Here is an 8961-nt window from a genome sequence, read left to right on the forward strand (position 1 = left end):
TGTCTGGGTTTGGGGGCTTTTTTTCCCCTCATCTCTAATTGTGGCTTTCATTTTTATTTCTAAAACATATAATAAAATTGAAAAAAGAGGAATACTAAAGGATCAGACAAAATTAGGAGAAGAAAGGCTTATGGAGAAGGAGGAAGATCGCGACGGAGCCGCACAAAGCCCACACGTGGATTAAAGCGAATGCGGGGGGACCGGAGAACGTCCTGCGTGTCCTGGAGGGGATCATTAATGGCACCAGTGCTGTGAAGTGGACAAAAGCTAGTCTGAAGTGGGGTCAGATGAGAGAGCCAGAGAAGAATACATTTTTTTTTAGGACCTAGGAGCATAATAATTCACTAAGAGGTTCCCCTCGGCCACTGCTACTTTCGTTCGGGTTTTATCATGTTGAGATTTTGCCTGCACCAGTTTTTTTTTTTTTTAGGAGGTGATAAATGAAAACCTTAAAAAGAAAAGAAATCCTGTAAGTTTCTTTGCCCTTATATTTGAACTGAATGATAAAGAAGTGGCAAATTCTCTTTCTGAGCTGCGCTGGAAATGCTGCCACACAGAAATCTTAATAATATACTCTGTGCATGGAATTTGAAAACAGGAGGACTTGGTCGTCCAAGGTCACTGCAGACGCCTTTTTTCCCTCAGTGATTTGTGTATATTTTATCCATAAAAGACAAATTATTATGAAAGGGTATGAAATATAGGTTTAAGAAACTCAAAGAACAAAGTGTATTTTTTGCTCTTTGAATTTCTTAAAATTAAGTTCTTAAGACTCCTGCTGCTCACCTTCAAGCAAGCCTTGGAACTACTCCATGACACCTGGTTAAAGGACAAACTGAAGAGTTTTCATGTGTATAGGAAATATATACACAGATATAAATCACATGGGAGAGAGAACATTTAAGTCTTCCAGTATCCATACTTATTAACTGAATCAAATGCCCGCAGTGGGTTTGATGGGAGCACACGGTAGCAGCCTCTTTGTATTGCAGCTCAGCCAGAAGCATTCATTCCCTTGTAACTAAGGCCGCGGCTGCAAACAGTGATGCAAAAGGAAGCAATTATGTGGATTATTCAGTTCCCTTAACACTTCTCCAGGGTTTGTATGTGTATGGGTGTATTTCTCTCGGTTCACCTCGGCTCTGTAGGTCAGATCTCAGATAAGAGCGATAGCTGATACATAGATAGCACTTCCTATACACCAGGCATTGTTTTAGGTGCTCTGGCTGTGTTATCTTGGTCCGGTTTTTTCAAAATTCTATGGTGGTTAAATGGGAAGTCGTAGGTCCCCAGAAGCTAAATGCTGAACTGAGTTTCAAACACAAGGGGTTTATCTCTTAGGTGGTCCTAGGGGAGACCAGCACGGAGTGGGAGAAGCGGGCCTGCGGGGCATTGCAGGCTAAATCCTCTTATCTGTCCCACAGGGCGGCTCTGGGCCACAGGCTAGGAGAAGGGGCTCGACTTCCATCCAGCTGCAGAGTCATTGGTTAACAAAACAGGGGGAGCACGGTATGTCGGGGTGGAGTGGAGGGGTTGGGGGAAATCTATGAAAGAAGAGTGCCAGGTGCTCACTGAAGAAGGTGGGACAGAAACACCTACATTGTCTGCTGCAGGTAGGCACAATGATCTCCATATGACAGTTGAGGCCACTGAGTCTTGCCTGAGATCTCAGAGCTGGTAAGTACAGCACCAGCTGTTTTAATTTGACTGGGTTTCCAAAAATGCTGAAAGTAGTCGGAGGAACAGTTTATTAAATCTTTGTTAAACTAAGTTTCAGCCACCCAAACCCCCAAGGGAAGCTCACAGAACCGACTAAAACATTAGGCGATCCGCGTGCTTTGTAGAATGTACATCTCCCAAAGCACCTAACGGACAGGAGCTGCCCACTTCTCATAGACCTATGTAAAAAATAAGTCCTCGAGTCTTTCTCAACAAGGTGTATTCACACAGACCCTGTTTTTACATTATGATCATTGCAGTGTGAAATGCCAACCTGGTTTTATGTACATTCATCATCCTCCTAATCTCCTGTATTTTCAAACAGAGATTATTTTCCTCTCCGAGCCACAAACATGATTTTCTTGGTTTGGTTTTGGTGTAAGACCGTGTGGTTTCTGAAACATTTAAAAAAAATTCTGATATTAGCCTTTAAAGGAGTTCACTCAATTTTTTCCTAAATGGATTCTCTTTATGTTTTGGGTTTAAGATATATAACACTTGTTTACCCCTTCCCACTTGGTGAAAACAGGAAGTGTGTGTGCATAGCGGTGGGTGACCAGTGAAGTGACCTCAAGAGGTTGAGAATGGCCGTGCTGAAGCAGGCGACCGGGAGAGAAACAGGTGCCAGCCCAACCTGCATCAAGGAAATCAGCTAGAACCTTGCGGGTCCAGAGAAGATGCCGCGAAGGTCAGAAAAGGACCAGGCAGAGCAAGAGCACTTGCAGGGGGAGATTGAAGGAGCTGTGTTGTCGTCTATATGCTTTGGGTGAAGGGGAGAATGCCCCACTTTTTTTCAGCTACCTAGTGAGGGATGGTCTCTAGGTGTGTTGGATCTATGCTCTCTAGTCTCCACTATGCCAGCAGGACTGTCGAGGAGGGAAGAAGGGGCGGGGAGGCTGGAGTGCCTGCAAGAGATTTGGAGATTCCAGATGATAAAAATGAACACTTCTGTGGTGCTTATCCAATGCAAGGGAGTGTTCTAAAAACATACAGTTGTTAACTTCTTAAATTCTCCTACTAACCCTATAGCGTGGGTCTTATATTACCTCCATTTTACAGAAGAGGAAACTGAGGCACAGAAAGATGAAATAACTTATTCACCATCACACAGCCAGGTGGTTGTGAAGCTGGGATGGGGGTTCAGGGCACCTGTTTCCAGACTCCATGTGCCTACCCATTACTCGGTCCCTCCCATAGAAAATGTAGAGAAGGTGCGCATCGGGTTACTACTAATTATTTATTTGTAGTTTAATCTATTTCTGAGTGCTTTGCGATTTTTGAGACATCTACTGCCACACCGCGAAGTAGCTAAGCTATAAGAGATGCCTTGACTTTGGAAAGTTAGAAGCACCAAGAAGGTCTTCAAGTTGATACAAGGCAGAGAAATCCCCATACACGTTCAGAAACTTGAAGCGAGGTGGCCGCAGGGCATTTGCATTCTCCCTTCTGTTTGGAGATGATGGTATTCTTAGTGCGTGGAGCTGCCTCCGGCTGCAGTGGTATCACAAAGTCCCTCTGAACACTCAGTGGCTGGCTAAGAAATGAACTGCTGGAACCGGATCTAGGGAGCTTCATGTTACCATGGTTTGGAGGAGGTGTGCAATTACTGGGATATATTTAGTCTTCAAAACCACTTAAATTTTAGATGAGCTCTCTTAGCAAAACATAACGTATGTCGGCATTACTTGTGTTATTTGCTTTCAGGTTCCCAAAGAAACAACTGTTTCTTTACAGTTGTTTCTGTAAACAACTGTACACCTACACCTATTTACCCCTCCCTCTACACCTATTTATTCTGTTGAGTAAAGCCAACATCCTACCCAGTTTCTGGTTTGTGGATCGGACTAAGGGTGGGGTGGGTGGGTGGGCGGGCAGATGGAGTTCACGCCCTTGCAAAGGAGCCATGAGAGCAGCTAGTGCCTCTGCTGCCCTCTAGAGGCGTGCCAGGCAAAGGCAGCTCGTCTCTGAGCCTTCCCTGTGGAGGGCCTGGAGATCCCACCCTTACTCTCCGTTTTGAATCTCCAATAAATACCATTTGTTAAAAGATAAGGAGGTGTCCGAACTTCCAACGCAAATAATGGGGCTTAATTAAAGTTCTAAGCCAGGCCTGTGGTAGTTACTCTGCACTCAGGGAAGATTCAAAGCTTCTGTCCTGTGTTTCTCGCCCCCTCCTCCCAATCTCAGACAGGAGACAGACATTAGTCGAGGTTGTTGTAAAACTGTAAATAGAGCTAACACAGAGCATCTGCCACAATCCATATACTAACCTACTTAATGTAAGCCCTGCCCTGACTTGTGGCTCAGTTGGTTGGCCATCATCCCACAAAGCTAAAGGTCGTGGGTTCAATTCCCTGTCGGAGAGCATGTCTGAGTTGCAGGTTTTGACCCCCGGGTTCGCATGTAGGAGAAGCAACTGACCGATATCCCTCTCCCTCTCTTTCTCCTTCCTATCCCCTCCCTCTACAAATAAATACATGAAATCCTTAAATAAATAAATGACAGACCTGTGGGCTGTGTAGCACAATCATCTCCATCTTACAAACAGGGTAGCTGAGGCAAAAAATTATTAAGTATTTCTCACCGTATGTGAGTTGACAGAGCTGGATTTGAACCTGGGTACATCTGGCTGCGTGGATTAGACCTGTAACCACTTCACTGTGTCTTTATAGTTATTAAAGTGTGCATCAGAAGTCTAATTTTAAGGTGGAAGTTTTGCTAAAAAAATTTTAACCTGAATCTAAAGGAAATAATTAGCCTGGACACTTTACATGACGTGACAGACAGAAAAGGAGAAAGGAGAGAAGAGGAGGAGGAGGAGGAGGAAGAGGTGGAAGGAGAGACGAAGAAGGAACTATTCTAGAGCATGGCAACAAAACATGATGCATGATCCATGGGTATAGCTAAATATAAAAGTCACGACTATAAACAATGGGAAATTGGGAAACAATGGGTTATTGGGAAGTTGTGGAAATTTGAATATGGGCTCTATTGGATAATAATATTTTAATGTTAAATTTCTTCAGTATGATCCTTTTATTGGGGTGATATAGGAGTATGCCATTCTTAGGTGATACTTGATGGAATATTATGGGGTGAAATGTCATGGTATCAGCAATACAGTGTTGTTACCGAACAAGAGGTCCGAGGGAGGGGCAATACAATATTCGGACCACCTAGGGATGCCCAAAACTGCTATACAACAGGGGCCCCTCCCAAGGACAAACTACTAAAATCTATTGGGCTCTTCTGTCCGCCGCCAATTGGAAAGACATCTCTTAAAGCCAGAGATTTGTGAAAAGGAAACAAAATGTTTATTTAATGCTATTCAGGCCTAATGCCTCCACTAAAATAGCAAAGTCCTTTAGGTTGTACACCTACACCCACACAGCGCTCCCTTCTCCCACTGTCCCAACTCCGGGTACCGTAAATCAGGAAAAGAGCACACGTCTGTGTTGCAGGCCGCTGGTGCCATCAGTTGTGTCACTGTGCAGGATCTCGAGTTAATCCAAAGTGCTGTGGTACCCTCTCATGGTCCACTGGCAAGAGTCCTTTGTACCCAGTTCCAGTCAAAGTCTCTCTTGCTTTTCAGGCCATGAGGCCAAAGGGGGCACCCCAAAGCCGCATGGGCCTCTTCTACCAAAGCTGCAGGAGTCCGCACTCCACCAAAAGCATGTGGCTTTCTTCTTCACCTGGCTGCAGGGATCTCCATTCTGGCAAAGCTGCATGGTTTATCCCTTTCACCTGGGAAAGAGGGGGTCTGCACCCTGCCCAAACCACGTGGCTCCCTCTTTCACCTCACCAAGAGGGGGTCCTTACTCTGCTGAAACCGCGTGGCTCTCTCTTCATCTGGCCAAGCGGGGGCCCTTCATGTCTCGGAGCCAGTCTTTTCCAAGCTCCCACCCAGGCCATCTCACTCAGGAGCGCAGCCCCTAGTTTCCATCTTGAGTCCTCCTAGTTCCATCCTCAGTCCCTGCTACTCCCTTCTTCCTGGCTCCAAACTTGGCCACAGCTATTTAACATATCTATGAAACCAGTTAAAGGTTATAGATATGTTAAAAAATCATTCCAGAGGTTAGCTGCAAAACTGTTGCTATGCAAAACAGCTCTCAATAGCCTGGCTCCATTCGTTTCTTCCCCCTGGGGGGAGGGAGGAGGACATCTTATATGTCTCTCCAATATTCCTATATACTTTGAATTCTGGACACCATTCCAAATCCTTTTCTTTTGCCGCCCCCCCCCCCCCTTGGCTGCACCCTGTATCAGTATCAGGAAAAAACAAAATATATACATGAAAAGAAAGAAAGAATAGAGACATGGCAAAACATTAAAAACTGGCAACACAAGGTACAGTTATATGCTTGCTGTTCATGATACCATTTCACCAACTTTTTGCAGGGTTGGAATGTTTAGAGTAGAAATTAGAGGGGAAATAAATTCCTTCTCAAAGTGAGAGCCAGACACGATGCAGCCAACGTGTCTGTCTAGACTTCCCCCGGGCGGGACGATGGAGAGAACTGTGCTGGGGCTGGAGGCCATAGGCAAGATCTGAAACCTGTAGATGTGTTCTCTGTGGGTGTATGAGACGTCGGAGCCTAGTTATTAATGTTTTTCCATAGTAATAGGTGTTACATGCATCGGTGTGAATTTTCAAAAAATACCCACATTTCCATATAATGGTAGACAAATAAAGCAAATTATAAAGCCCTTTGTAAAACTAAAACAGGTTTAATTTCAGTCTTAGAGTTGCCCCATTTTTGTCTTCAACAAATAAGGCATATGGAGCAGTCTACCTTTCCTATTCGTTGATTCAGGAAATAAATGTCCCAGGCACGAATCAAAGTGTTTGAGGGACACAAGTAAACACACCAAGAGCCCTGAAAGCGTGGTGCTTATCTCCTGGTGGGAGAGGAGACAGTAAACGTGACAAGTGCAGAGAATGTTAGAAAGTGGTCACGGCCAAGGAAAAGTAGAAAAATGGAGCGGCATGGCAGGGGATTGGGACAGGTGGTTATGGAGAAGAGGGTTGCGATTTTAAATAGGGTCCCCATAGGCTTTGTTCAAATGTGACGTCATGATACCTGGAAGTGAAAGCGAGCAGTGGAGGAAGTCCCTGAGGTGAGGACATGCCCAGTGTGGCTGGAGCTGAGTGATTGATGGGGAAGAGTGGAGGATAGGAAGGCAGAGGGCACACAAACGACCAGTTCATGGAGGTTACTACAAAGGTGTTGGTTTTTATGTTGAGGGAGAATAGGAAGCCATTGATGATTTTGTGTAGATGAGCAACATGACCTGACAATATTTAAAAAGATCAATATTTTAGGGGGGGAAAGGTGGGAGCAGAGTCTCTGATTAGGCTATTGCAATAATTCAGGTGAGAGATAACAGTGACTGAGCAAATGTCAGTAGAATAGTTGGCAGAGAGATGGTCAGGTTCCGGAAGTGTGTCAGTAGGAGAGCCAGGAGGAAGGACTTGCTGATCAATTAGTTGTGTTTGAGAAAAAGATGCATCAAGGATGACTTGATGTTTTGTCCCGAGCAACTGGGAGAGTGAAGTTGTCTTTCATTCAGGTAGGGAAAATTGGGGAAAGAAGATTGTGAGGGAGAATGCCAAGAGGTGAGTTTGGGACATGCTGACTCTGAACTGACTGTTAGACATTCAAAGGGAGATGTCTTGAAGGGAGTTTGGTATGGAAGTCAGGATTAAAGAGAGGTCAGGTCTGAATATTTAAAACTGGTGATCATTGGTATCTGGGTGGTATTTCAAACCGTGAACCTGGGTGGGATCACTGAGACAGTGAGTGTGGACAAAGGAAAAAGAACATAGAACTGTGCCTTTGGTATTGCTGTGTTTTATGTTTATTATGTTTATGTTTCTCATTTTGTTTTGAAAAACTGTTACACTGCACAAAATAAAATAAAACTTGACAATGATCTGAAGATTACCTATGAAATAAATTTGCAAAGTGTATTAATTTTTCTCAATTATCTGGTTTGATTGTTCTACAAATGTCTGCATTATTTAGACACTAGAACAGCTACAATTTTAGCTGCTTCCTCCAAGTATTATTTAATATGTTAACCTTTAGGACAGTAAAGTTCAAAAATGCTTTCAAGTAATTCTCTAGGTGGGGCAATCCTCAACTGTATTTATTTTCAGAATTAAAGTAATGCTCTGCTGGAATATGATCATTCTTTCCTTTTTTCCTTGAGAGTTCTCACTTTGGTGTTATAGTAAATGGCCTTAGAAGTTGTGCCCACAAAACTACAAATCAAGGACAGAGAGAGCAGAGAGTGCAGTCTCTAGGCAAAGATATATAGATATATTTGTTATTTTACCTAATAAAGACAATTGGTGAAGATAAGGAGTTCATTCAACAGCAAATAAACCCATGTCGTAAATGCATTTTATCAATAAGATTTGAATGTTAATGTCAGATCCATTTTAACACTCTTTTATAGTGAATTGGGTAAATGTGGGCAAGTTCAGGAGCATTTTTTTCATAATGAATTATATAATTGTGATAGGCAATCTAGATAATATAGCCACGTAATGAGATCTGTCAGCAAAGAAAAACCCAATTTGATCCAGCTTTAAAAATAAAGGCATTCCTTGACTCACATAGTGAACAATACAGAGATAGTCAGGCTTCTGGGTCTGTTCAGCAAGAACCCAGTGTTATTTTTCCTGTCTCTCTGCTCTGCCATTTGATGTGTTGTCTTCAACCCAAAGCCAGCTCTCTTCCCAGGCCAAGAGGGGCTGCCCAGAGTAGCTGGGCTCTCTGCTTTCTTGAAAATTACCCAGGAGAAGGAATACCATCCTCATTGTCAGGCAAGTCTCTTAGCGTAGTGCCAACTCCCGTGGCCAGTAGAATCCCATGTGCTGATGGTTATAGGCCCTGAATCACTCGATCCCCCTGACAGAGGGCGTGGGACTCGCTGGACTTGGTGCATCTTTGTAGATGTCCGTGGGTAATGGCCTTCGCAGCACATGGCTTCCGCACAGCGGGTGGTGTGGCTGTCGGGAGATAGATGGTTATCACAGGTACTCCAGGGGCCCGAATCGTCCAGATGGTCCAGCTCGATTGACCCCCCCCAGTCCAATTGATTGTTGAGACTTGACTTCCTAGCCTTGGCTGTATTTCTCTCTGAGGGCCTTTCTTCATTGGGTCGTGACAGAAAACCACCCATATCTAGTTAGGAAAAAAAATTAACTGAAGCTAGGGAGATGTGGACAAGAGAAAA

This window comes from Artibeus jamaicensis, unplaced genomic scaffold (assembly GCF_021234435.1).
Source record: "Artibeus jamaicensis isolate MK-2021 breed Jamaican fruit bat unplaced genomic scaffold, CSHL_Jam_final contig_2170, whole genome shotgun sequence".
Classification (NCBI taxonomy): Eukaryota; Metazoa; Chordata; class Mammalia; order Chiroptera; family Phyllostomidae; genus Artibeus; species Artibeus jamaicensis.